Source organism: Marmota monax, unplaced genomic scaffold (genome assembly GCF_021218885.2).
Source record: "Marmota monax isolate L192 unplaced genomic scaffold, Marmota_monax_Labrador192_F-V1.1 WCK01_AAM20220418_F8-fsc00140, whole genome shotgun sequence".
In the NCBI taxonomy this organism is placed as follows: domain Eukaryota; kingdom Metazoa; phylum Chordata; class Mammalia; order Rodentia; family Sciuridae; genus Marmota; species Marmota monax.
Window position 1 is genome coordinate 4,073,785 of NW_026694256.1, and position 14,035 is coordinate 4,087,819.

The 14,035-nt window shown below is 33.3% G+C and overlaps 1 pseudogene; it reads right to left on the reverse strand.

Annotated features, from left to right (window-relative positions):
- Nucleotides 1–5,748: 5,748 nt before the first annotated feature.
- LOC124108565 (poly(A) polymerase alpha-like) lies at nucleotides 5,749–13,810 on the reverse strand (annotated as a pseudogene).
- Between the last annotated feature and the right edge of the window lie 225 nt (nucleotides 13,811–14,035).

The following is a 14,035-nucleotide window of genomic DNA, read 5'->3' on the forward strand; positions in this document are numbered from 1 at the left end:
ATAACTTAAACTTGAAATCGTTATTGCCATAACTAATAACTAGAACGTGTCACAAAATAGCTACCAAAATTAAGTAGGTGGAGGTAGGGTAATACCTACCAATATGGGAGAACTGCAATCATTAACTGATTAGGAGCAAAAAAAAAAAAAAGTGGGGGGAAGGAATGGTATTGGATAAAAAATATTAATTTGCAAATGCTGGACTTCAAGTCCGAAATATAACTCATTTGCTTTTGACATGCAAGCTTGAAAATCAGGAATGAGACACGACATTTAAAGTAATTTACACTGCAGTCATACTGAAAATATAGGACTGAAGAAGATAACCAAAAAGAAATGGTTGAGAATTACCGGAGTTCTTAATATAGAACCAAAGTTATTTTTAACACATGGAATAATTATCAAGTGGGGAGAAGCTATCAACTTAGTTTGTAACTTCTCACTGATTGTAATTGTCATTTTCACACCCCTTGACCGCCAAGTTCTTCATTTTAAACCCTGCTTTCAGTATAAGTTCTGAATATAATGAGATATTCGACTCCTCAGAATCTTAGTATCCTCATTAGTAAGAGAGTTGTGAAGATTAACCTTCTAGAACTGAGGAATTAAATGATATAACATGCTTTTATAAATGATAGCACCATGTATAGAGTGTTGTAGAAAACTAACTCAGGCTAATTTCCTTATCAACACTAACATCTGTGACCTGTTAAACTAGGGTAGACATAGCCTCATACAAAGGGAAACATCAGTTTCTCAGATGACTTCCCTAGGTTCCCTAACATTTTCTAGTCTATATCCTGGGGAAGACTATAATTTTGTGAATCATAGCTTGGAAATTTTCTTCCCACACCCCTGGTGCTTGTATGGGTGAGGCCCAGATAGCATTTAATCTTCATTTTTTATACATCACCTACTCAGTTGCAATTTTGGATCTAGGGGACCTGTCTTTATATGCCTATAGTTATTTATATGACACCACTTGTAAAATACATATTTAGTAATAGAGTGATGTCTCAACTATAAAGTCAGAGCTTCTATACACAAGTTTGTTGTTGTTGTTGTTGTTTTTTCCTATCACAAGCCCCAGAAAGACATTTTGGATAATCTAAAATTATGTGATCTCAGAAAAGAATATGTCAAAGCAATTAAGAAGGGGTGGTGTGTATGTAGTATAAAATTCTAAAAAAGAGTTTCAGATCCACATTTTCATTTCCATGAGGTGATTCATATGGATGTTTAATAGGCACTTAAATGTACCATATCCAAAAGTGAGGTATCACTCCAAAACTAAATATTTTTCAAATTTGAAATATTTTAAAAGCATAACAGGGTAACCAGAATAATGTCATATCCAGAAACCTTTCATTATCTTCAAGACATGAAAAATTACAAATGTTATGCTTTTTAATTACAAATGTTCTTGATTGTGTTGCTCCTTCTTCTACCAGAAGAAATGATAACAAATGAATGTTAGGGACCATTAATAATTTGTGCTATGATTCCCTCAGTTTACTGACTGCATATCACAAATTGTACTTCAAATTGGTTTTCCCAAACACACCTTCATTAGTGTATGAATTGCTCTACATATTTGTGAACATTTGTGTTTATCACACTTTATTTTTTTTCTTTATTTTTTAAATACATGACAATAATGGAATACATTACACTCATTATTACCCATATACAGCAGATTTTTTGTAACTCTGTGTATAAAGTATGTTCACACCAAATTATGCCATTATAATTGTACTCTTTTTTTGCATTACAATTCTTAATACACATATATACCACAATTTTTTCATCTCTGTTTATAAGGTATGTTGGCACCAAATTCAAATCTTCATACATGTATTTTGTATAATGATGGCACACTTTAAATAAGTTGGGAGAAATTCATGTTTGAGTGAAATGTCTATACTATCAACTTGCATTTCCTTGATAACTGTAAGATTAAGAACTTTTCTTTGTTTATTGGCCATCAGGTTTTTTTTCAATATATAGTTACTTTTCAAGTCTTATGCAATTTTTCAGTTGAGTTATTTATATATTCTTTATTGATTTATAGATGGTTTTTAATTCATTTTGGATATGAATTCTTTGTTATATATCTTGTAATCATCACGACCCAGTTTGGGATTATTTTTTCAGTTTTTAAATACTTTAATAACTCCCCTCATTGTAGTTTCAAGATTATTATATCGTCATATTTAACATACTTGTCCTTTGAATTACATGACTTTGTTTGTTGCTAAGAAATTATTTCCAGTCCCAAAATTGTTAAGATATTCTCCTCCATGTATTTTCTTCTAAGTCTTAAAATTTGTTCTTCACACTTAGATTTTTAATCCACATAGAATTGATTTTATGTCTGACATAAGGTATAAATGCAATTAGTGTTGTGCTGGTAAACTAGCTCTGAGTAGGGGAACCCTGATATGTAGCATTTGCTAATTTACATTGTACAAATACTTCCACTGCAACTGATTTCAAGCTACCAATGATTTAACAATGTGTATTTGATATTCTTGAATACTTAGCAATTGAGTGGTTTGAGCTAACTCTAATACACTGGTCCAATTGTATTTTAGTTTATCACACAATTGCCCTAGAATAATTTAGAGAATAATACACCCTTTCTAAACTACAATACCATTGCTGTCATATTTGATGTTTCCATTTATATTTGTCTGTTTCTAAAATTTCTGTTTTGTTTTATGGATTGATGGTCTGTACCTATGGTTCTCATATGTAGTTTTGATTAGTTTCTTGCAAATAAGTTTTGATATGTGGAGGAGTAAGTTTCTTTGTTCTTTCCTTCAACCTGTTTGTGCTGTCCTAGGTCTTTTTTTTTAATAAATATTTTACAGTTGAGTTGTCAAATTTGAATGATAAATTATATTCTCACTCTAATCATTAGGCTTTGTTCATATTTTAAAAGTATGTCATCAGTTTCTCAACAAGGATATTTTGGGCTGTATCATACTTTATAATGTGAGGTTATGTTTTACAAGACAGGTTGATTACCATCTTGATTCCCTTACTAAATATCAGAATTACCTACTATTCCTAGTTATTTTGATAAACCCTAAAGGACAATCTTGCATCCTTGTTTACATTATCAGTGGTTTACAAAAATCGAAAGAAGCATATTCTTTTCATTTATTTATTTTTGCTTTTTAAAATTTTATTGTATTTTCAATGGAGAAATACATCATCTGTTTACAAAATAGCTCTTGAAAAATACAAGTTATAGTTACTATAAAACAAAGCAGACTCCAGTCATGAGTCATTACATACATCATGCAAAAGCAACAGTCTGATCTCCAGGTTATGAAAACTAGAATTAAAATGTCACTACATAGTGGCACACGCCTGTAATCCCAGTGGCTCAGAAGGCTGAGGCAGGAGGATCGAGAGTTTAAAGCCAGCCTCAGCAACAGTGAGACCCTGTCTCTAAATAAAATACAAAATAGGGCTGAGGATGTGGCTCAGTGGTTGAATGCCCCTGAGTTCAGTCCCTGCTACCAAAAAAAAAAAAAAAAAAAATCACAACACAGAAAAGGTCCAAGTTTCCAGCCTGGCAAAACTTGGATGTAGTTACATGAAACATTTAATAAACAAATTTTCCCCAATGTATAAACAAAATGATAAGACTAAATATATGCCTAGCAATATCAATCTAACTCTGAACCTACACAAAACACAGACACATTGTACACTTCATCTGTTAGTTGACCTCTTTTTTCCTTAAGTGGTGGGAGGAAGGGCAAGGTGACTGTGCAGAACTGATTTGGGAAGTAGAAATATTGTATACTAGACATTATAAAGTCATAGTGAAAAGAAAACCTTAATTAGTACATAGCCTAAGGGTCAAAGACTACACCCCAACTTCAGAAAATTAATTTAGAAGGATAGGGGAAGAATTTAAGTAATTTTGGTTTGACATGAAAAATGCACAGGTGATAGGATGGAACATGATGAAGGATTCATAAAATGTGCTCATCAGAAAATCTGTTAGGACTGCTCTGTCCAGATTCAGAAACCATAAGCTTATCAATATCTAGCATTCCTCATTCTTCATGAAGATGGATGTTCTACTGCTCAATCATCAGAGGTTATTTTCCTTAAAGGAAGGAAGTTCCTAATCTTTTTTTTTTAATAGGTGGACACAATATCTCCACTTTATCTCTATGTGGTGCTGAGGATTGAACCCAGCACCCGCACATGCCAGGCGAGCACACTACCACTTGAGCCACATCCTCAGCCCCAGTTCCTAATCTTTTGATAGAGTAAATCAATATAAAAAAGAAGTACAGAGCTGACTGATTAGATATTAAGTGCTTGTTAGAAATGATTTTCAAAATGTTTCTGTATGTAACATTTACAGATAAGGTTTGGTAAACCATTTAAAAATAAGAATCAATTAAAAATCTTGAAGAAAATGCCTTTTCCCCACATTTAGAACTGAAAATCAATTTACTATAGACAGGAACAGAAGAGTTCTGTGGAATGTACAAAATTCCTCTTATTTAGAGATCAAACAGCCATCCAAAATAGATATCATGTTTCAGGGGCATTACTTTTAGTCAACCTAAAGTTTTAGCCATGGGACCAATATTTAGTATTCTGTGCCATGTAGCCACAGGGTCACTGGTTTCACATCATGGCGTAAGAAAATACTGGCATTTTTGGTTTTTGTGAATTAAGCCCTATGTTGTGCATACAGACAAAAAGAGGGAGAAAAAAAGAGGTGAGGTTTGAAAAGCTTTTTAAATTTGTTTTGAAGATGACAGATTGAAGGCAAAAGAATACAGAGCTTTAGTAAGCTCAAAGAGATGTATTTGCTGCTGATCACTGATTTGCATGCACTATAAAACAATTCTGTAAATAAAACCAATACATTACTTCTTAATTATAACCCCATCAAAACAAATATTTCTTAATCATTCTTTCAATGTCAAATATATACCCTAGAGTTGACATTTCATTGTTAAGTGTGATAGCTACCTCATAGGAACTAAACTAGATGTACTCTTTGGTGAGAAAGAGAGAATTTTTTAATATTTATTTTTTACTTTTCAGTGGACACAACATCTTTATTTGTATGTGGTGCTGAGGATCGAACCCATGCCAGGCAAGTGTGCTACCGCTTGAGCCACATCCCCAGCCCTAGATGTATTCTTGTTCTTTCTCTGAAGTACAACAATACACCATAGTATCCAATTTGAAGGTTAATGTTAAAGGAAATTCTTCAGAAAAAAATGAAAATCTATCAAGCTGAAAAATCTAAAATTGGTTCTAGTTTCTAATAAAAAATACATAAAAGTGCATGATCAGAATAAGGAATTCTTACGTGAGTTTGTATTGCAAATTTTTCAAACAATGCATCAAACATAAACCCAATCCAGATGTCAATTATGAATACAGATATAGATTGAGGTTGTTTTTGTTTTTGTTTTTCTTATTTAAGGCAGTAAATTTTTTTTGAAATAGTTAATGCAACTGTTACTAACACAATGATGATAATATTCCTGTCTTCACATACTAACCTGGACTTCAGACAAAGTGCTGATTACTCCAGTTAAGGGATGTCACACACACACAAAAAAAACTAAATTTATTTTCAGTCATGTCAAGTCTTATACACTCCATTCTCCTTTTTTAGCATTTTGAAGATAACAGGTTGAGTTGGCAGATATTGTTTATGGACTTCTGAAGTTGTTTTTATTGATTCAATCTGTTTTATTGAATTTTTGATAAAGGAATATGATTTTCAGGGAAAGCAGGGATATCAGAAAGGTCTGTACTGTATGTTGTTCAGAAACCAACATAGAAGGTGCTGTATGAATAGTTTCTGATTAGTTGTACTTGTCTCTGTATCAAGTTGTTCCTTTGTTTTATATCCACTCAAAGCAAGATAGTTAGCATCTTCACTTGTTTCATCCTTTCTGTTTTGGTTTTCTTGGAACTCTCTTCTTTATGAGGTGACAGTGTCCTCTTGATTCCTACCATTTGGTTTGGTATTTTTGTTGCTGCATTTCCTGAAAGTCTAGTTGGTGGGTTTACCAGATGTAAAATCTGGAGACCATAGGCTTTAGTGGTGGAGAAATGACTGGGTGTACAGCAGTTTAAGGAATGCTTTCACTCGATGTACCCCGAGCTTTCACTGGAATTTACTTGTGGCTTAGAAACTTCAGTAGCCTGTGTATTGGTCACAGATGCTACTGTCACAGCTACAGCAGGACTGTTTCTACCCTAAGAGCTGCCAGAACTATTCAATGGACTGGTCTTCAGAGCATTAGTAGGTGAAGGCACAGATATTCTGCAATCACTGTCCATAGACAAGTCAAGGCTGATGCCATTTAGAGCCATTAATCTGATTCCTGTTGAAAAATTTTTTTCTCAAGCACATGATTAGGTAGTAGTTGATGGAATTGCTTTCTTTTTACATGCATTGAAGCAATTTTCATATCCATCTCAAATATCTTGCTGTTTATTGCTTGCCTATAAACTATATCTGTGAAAGCCTGAATGTAATAGGTAAGTTCAACACTGAGATTTTCAGAGTTTTCTGTTTTTTTAAACACTTACCCAGTCACCCACATCATGTGAAATTCTTCCTTGTCAGGATTTCTTTGGGTGCTGGAAATGACTGAGGATTCACATGAGCCAGTGTAATAAATTCATTCTTCTCCAAACTGCCAACCAAGATTCGAAGTTTTCATTCCACCAAGCCCACCCATTCTAGGTGTTGTTTTATCATGGGTGCACTTGCTAGAAATAATATAATGCTTGTACTTTGGAAAGAAGTTTGGAACTTCAAAAAGTTTGGACCATTCTCCCTTACTCAGTGAAACTTCATCTGTAATAGCAAGATCTTGTTTAAACTCCTCAACCATGACCATCCATGTCTAGAGCAGGACTGTTTCTACCCTAAGAGCTGCCAGAACTCTTCAATGGACTGGTCTTCATAGCACTAGTAGGTGAAGGCACAGATAGTTCATGGAGTACTGCTGTGGGTATGCTGGTGTAATTATAGGCAGAAGATGGTACCTATCACTGGGGTTTACCTTTGGATCCCATACAGGCAAATTAAGATTGTATTCTTCAGGCTGTTAAAATAGCACTGGGTTTGGCCATTCCTATGTAGAAATACCAAGAAAAATTTATGTACAAGAGTTGATGCTATTACATTTGGATAAAGCTTGCAAGTTCTTGCTATTAGCATAGCCCAGGAATAACCACTGAGGAAGCCTAATATATTGGAATAGATGTTGTGGCATTTGACCCACAGTTTGATAGTTCTCAGAGATAACCTGAAGTTTTCATGTTTGGTACTGGGTGTAAAATTTCATTGGTTACCCTGCAATCATTAAGATGTATGCATCTCACATCTAAATCTTTAAGCAGACTGTGGTCTCATAAGGTTCAAATCTGGAATATTCTGCAGCGCTAATTTTGTAAACAAAATATCAGTTTCTACCTCATAGAAACAAAGTTTGATAACTGGTACAAATGCCTCTTCAATAGCCCAAACATTTACATAGTCTTAAATCTTTAACTTCTTGTAATTTCAATTTATCATAGAATGATTACAGATTGTGGAAGGTTCTTGCTTTCACTGATTTCTAGTATCCACTCTTTCACCAAGTTATTTAGTTTCCCCCAAATTAAAATCCAGCACTACAGCAGCTCTTTCTTTTCAAAAACCCCAAAGGGCTTCAGATTCTCAACTAGTTTCTATATAAGTATGCACTCAGTCTCCATAGGGGCAGCTAAGTTGATATGAGAAGTAATGTTATAGTGCTTCCGTGGCGTCTGTGTTTGTTGTGATTCCTGCCTTGTAACTGGAAAGGCATTCTCTCCTGGGTCACCACCGCCATCACTCCCCCAACCACCTCCAACTCCCTAACCATCCCCACTTCCGCAACTGCCACTGCCCAGGGCACACCCACTAAGGCTGGAGGGAGGGGGATGCCTCCCTTAACCCTGGACCCAACCTCACTCCCACACCCACCACCTTAAGGGCTTCTCCTTCCTGAAGGAATCATATTAGTAGTAAAAAAGTATCTGTAAATTTTTTAAAAGATGGAAATGCAAATTACAACCTTTTTTAATTCTGCTAAACTTAATATATATTGTTAATTATAGAAGAAATGAATCCTATTAGGTCAAGTATTTACAATGTTCAAGGTACCAGAGAAGGAGATAAAAAATATTTATATGTGAATAATTTTAGGGTCATAAAGAGTAAATTGATTAGGGTTTCTTAAAGTTTAAATTTGTGCAGAATCTCATCTCTCTATATTCAAGAAGTTTCCTGAGATATTTGTTCTTTCCTGTACTATTTGATAAATTTTTTCCTTAGATGTTTATCAGTATTAAGTGCAAAAAATCTTTATTAATCTCTCCTGAATGTAACAGTCAGCCATGAAGTACATAAAACAGGTTAAATTCATTGAATCTTCACTATTTTTATGGAATGTAATTTTTTTATTTAAGTGATTCACACATATCTTTAATGGGCACAACAATATATAAATTATGGAGACTTTTATAGGTTAGAGAAATTATAGACACCACATTTTTTCTTTCTTGCCAGCTGTGCAAAAAAGTTAGTTAAAATGACGCCTTTTTCAGATTTGAACCTAAACAATTCAAAGCTTATTTTTTTCACTGTGTATCAATGCCTAAATAGGAGCACAATTTTTTCTTGGTTTTTCTTTTAGCATAAGTCATGATGCCCACAGACAAATAAGTAAAAGTAAATTAGGACCGTTAAAAAAAAAGATGTTTAATTACTCAAGTTTGCTTATGGGCTGACCTAATTCAGAGATCAACTTAAGAAGATCACTAATGGGTAATTTCTTAAAAAATTAGAATATTAAGGGCCCACCCTCTGGAAGTTTTCAAAGAAGTTGGGATGATTCTGCATATTACATTCTTCTCTTTAGATGGATATTCATATTAGCACTTTGAAGTATCTAAGAATTTACCCTCTCCTAATGTTTTCTAAAGTTACTTGACCTTTTTCTTTTCCAAAAAAATGCACATTAATCTATTCCAGAATTGCTATCATGTACATTGTAGTTTTAAAAAATACTGATTGAAGGAAACACACTGTACAGCCTCCTGGAATCCTCCTAGAATACCTGTTTTGATATTTTTTGGCCTGAGTATGGTGTCAGAGAACTCAAGGACATTTTTTTTTTTGTCAACAATCTGAGCATGAATTCTCTGTTTCCAATTAAGAATAAGATATAAGTGTTTTTTCTAATATAAGGAGGCTGACTCATAGTGGGATAAGGAGGGGGAGCATGGGAGGAATAGATGAATCCTAGATAGGGCAGAGGGGTGGGAGGGAAAAGGAGGGGCAGGGGATTAGCAAGAATGGTGGAATGTGATAGACATCATTATCCAAAGTACATGTATGAAGACATAAATTGGTGTCAACATACTTTATATACAACCAGAGATGAAAAATTGTGTGTATACATGTAATAAGAATTGTAATGCATTCTGCTGTCATTTATTTTTTAAAAAACCAATAAAAAGAATAAGATATAAGCTCCAGCATTATACTAAATTTGGAATGTAAAATTAATAGTCTTTTAGAGAAATTCAGGAGTAAAAAGATACATGTTGGAATAAAGATGCACAGAAGTAAGTGGTCTGAGAATTCTGTAATACTGTAGGCAATATTTTTCTCAGGAGATAGTCTGGGTTCCTTCTCACACTATATAAATAAAGAACTGAAGCTCTACAGCATGAATGGCCTGATACAAGTATAACAAAGTTACTCTGATTTGATCAGTATACATTGCATAGTTTTATCAAAATATTGCACTATAACTCATACATAATTATTAATTGTATATTAATATTTTGTTAGTGAGAAAATTTAAGCTTAACCTGCTAATAGTAAAAATTCCAATAGTATATTAATAAAAATTAGTAATGACCAGTATAATCCCCAAGATGACTTAGGTACAAAATTTACATTTATATAACTAAGTAATATACTCTGAATATATGGCTACTAGTCATTTAAGTGTTGGAAAAATATCTACCAGAAATAATAACTTTGATTGCAGAATTTACCTATATAGCAATAAAACAATATATTCAACATCAAGGAAAATAAAGGTCTTAACTTTTCACAACCTCCTGCAATTCCATATTCAAACCTATAAGGAAATGGTTTAAAATTTTACACATCACATTAAAAGTTTCCAGTTTAAAACAGAATGAAAGTCTTTCTGCAAGTTAATTAGAATCATCAGACTCAACCTTGGTGATGAAATCCATCATACCTTTTTACAAATCTATGTATAAACTTCAAAGTTAATTTTTCAATGGACTGTGTTTATGAAAAATTTTGAGGATGGGCAAATTTTGCAGACAATAATAAAGTAATATTTTGCTGGAAATTAGAAATTATACTGCATAGTTCCCTTGTTCTCAATAAATCAACACTGAACACTAATGAGGACTTCAATATCTTGGCCTCCCAAAATAAATTGGCAAATGGATGAATTTGTGGATAACTTGTTTCCCATTATAAAAGGAAAGAGGACACACAAATATTTTATGACTTTCATCCTAAAATGTTAAATTCTAAATGTAAACATGTCTAAATATTTAACAAAATTTTCTGTAGGAATAATAGAATTTGTGATGTGATAACCCATAGGGGTCAGTATGAACTTAGATTTTGTTTGAACCAACCATAAGCCATCTCCCATTATCATCTCCTGAAGGGAATTTCCTTCCTAATTTGACCTGACTTATATTTTGTAGCAAAATCTAATATTTTTGGAAATCATCCAGGTTTTTAAATCCTCTCAGATCATAGGGCTGAGAACAAAGTTCTGTCTACCTGATTTCTTTGCTGTGGAGACTGCGTTCCCAGCACCATTAATATAAATGCTGTGTACCTTTCACTTCCTCACAATTCTCATACAGCAATTTAGATGCCATGAAAGGGCACCCCATGGTTCAATTCTGTGGTATGCTTTGATTCAGGCAGAGGTGAACACTGCATCACAATCTAGCAATTACGAATGGTGGTATTTCATAAGACAGAAAAAAAACATAATGAGTGTCAGTTAACATAATGGTACATGGGAATTATCCTTTAGGAAGTAACTCTCACATAGTAATGAAGTACAGAAGATGAACTTTTCCCAATGGATCTCTATGCAAAATTTTATTAAGTGTCAGCAAAGTTAAATGAATGTTTTAGAGATCTAACTTGAATCTGGAATAAGTCTGCCTTTACTTAATTTCTATCTCCATTTCAGATTAAATGTCTAATCTCAGGCAAATTCTATTTTCTTTTTTTGCAAATTCTATTTTCTGTGCTTCTAATTCCTCAATGTTAAAATGGAAAAACATAACTATCTTCTTTATATTGCTGTAAAGAGTAATTGAAAACAAGTGAAGTGCACAGAATAATGTCTGACCCAAGATAAATGGTCAATTAGTATTAGCTGCTACTCCTACATAACAGGGACTTTATTTTCTTTGGTCTCCCTGTTCTTAAATTCCCTCTAATTTTCTTAATCTTTTAAACTCTATGTCCAGCTCTTGTCAAATATTTCCAGTTTTCTGAAAGTGAAATAGGATGGGAGCTTCAGGCTCCCCAAGAAAAGACAAGCCCTTTTCTTGTTCATATTAATTTATCAAATTATAACTCCCAGGCATTGTATGTTAAGAAATTGGGCTTTTTTTTCTTTTGAAAATCTTATCAAAGAAAAGATTCTCACCTCAGGGAAAGGTGGTAATAGAAATATGTAGAACATAACATAACTTGGACAGAGGGCGTTTCCGGGAAAGCTAATTGAAGCATGGTAATTTTGAGAGGAAGAAAAGGGTTCCCGCCCCCCCCCCCCAAAAAAAAAAAATCCTTTTTTTCCCCCATAGTGAAGAAAACCTGCCCTAGAAACAAACTTCCTCCCCGCTGGCCATCATAGTCTTCTTCAGGCTCACTGTGAGAATTATGTTATGTGTTATTGCTTAAATCATCTCCTGGAACAGGAGACCATGATAGGTTTTCTCATTAATGCTTTTATATGTTCCCCTTGGAGGACATAACCTTTGATCATACCTGAGCCAAATTCTGGTCTATTACTGAGCTACCTCTAGTTTAGAAGCTCCTCTGTCCTCAAGAAAAATATAAAATTTACCTTATTGCTTATTTCTCAATAATAAAATATAATTCTATATAAATACACAAATCAAAAATACTAAAAAATAGAAAACTTGAATTTGTTATCACAATAAATAAGTACTTATCAGTAGAATTTATTAAAATTGTAATAAAACAGGTACTCATCTTCTTTTTCTAGGAAATCTTTTGAGAATGCAAATTTTTCATTTTCCACAAAAAGGATTGCTAAACATGGAGGTCAAAGTAATAGTCAAGGAGACTGTAGGCCTTAACTAGTTAATATTTTTTTTAAAAAGCTATCTTTTAAAAAATATTTATTTTTATAGTTGTAGTTGAACACAATAACTATTTATTTATATGTGGTACTGAGGATCGAGTTCAGGACTTTGCACGTGCGAGGCGAGTGCTCTACCGCTGAGCCATAACCTCAGACTCACTAGTTAATAATTTTTAAATTTAAGAAGTTAACTTTCTCCAATGGCAAAAGTATTGCCAAAGTTAAATGTTTTGAAAGGTATCCTTTGAAATTACTGTTAAACACAATGCAATATTTCAAGAGGAGTCATACCAAAGATGTTCAGTAATTGTAAAGAATTCTCTTGCATAAATTAAAATCAGAAAATATGCAATTAAAAGATAGTGCACCACGAGCAAGTGGGGTTCATTCAGGGATGCAAGTTTGGTTCAACATATGGAAATCAATAAACATAATTCATCACATCAATAGACTTAAAGAAAAGAATCATACGTTTATCAACAGATGCCGAAAAAGCATTTGACAAAATACAGTATATCTTTATGTTCAAAACACTAGAAAAACAACAAGGGATAGTAAGAACAGACCTCAACATTGTAAAAGCTATCTATGGTAAACCGAAGGCCAACATCATTCTAATTGGAGAAAAATTGAAAGCATTCTCTCTAAAAACTAGAACAAGACAGGGATGTCCTCTTTCCACCAATTCCATTCAATAAAGTCTTTGAAACTCTAGCTAGAGCAATCAGACAGAGGAAAGAAATTAAAGGGATACAAATAGGAAAAGAAGAACTCAAGCTATCACTATTTGCTGATGACATGATTCTATAGTTAGAAGATCCAAAAAAAAAAAAATTCTACCAGAAAACTTCTAGAACTAATAAATAAATTTAGCAAAGTAGCAGGATATAAAATCAATACCCATAAATCAAATTCACTTCTCAATATAAGCAATGAATCTGCTGTAAGAGAAGTTAGAAAAATCATCCCATTTACAATAGCCTCAAAAAATAAAATACATGGTAATTAATTTAACAAAAGAGACGAAAGACCTCTACAATGAAAACTAGAGAACACTAAAGAAAGAAATTGAAGAAGACTTCAGAAGATAGGAAGAATTAATTTAGTCAAAATGGCCCTACTACCAAAAGTATTATACAGATTTAAAGCAATTCCTATAAAAATCCCAATGACATTCTCTATAGAACTAGAAAAACTAATCATGAAATTCATTTGGAAAAATCAAAGACCCAGAATAGCTAGCACAGTTCTTAGCAAGAAGAGTGATGCAGAAGACATCACAATACCAGACCTTAACCTATATTACAGAGCTATATTAACAAAAAAGACATGGTATTTCTTACCAAAATAGACATGTAGACCAATGGTACAAAATAGAAAATACAGAGAGAAATTCATATAAATATGTTTATCTCATACTACACAAAGGTGCCATAAACATACTTTGGAGAAAAGATAGCCTACTCAACAAATAATGGTGCTGGGAAAACTGGGAATCCATATGTAACAGAATGAAATTGAACTTTTCTCACCCTGCATAAAAACCAACTCAAAGTGAATCAAAGACTTAAACTCTAGAA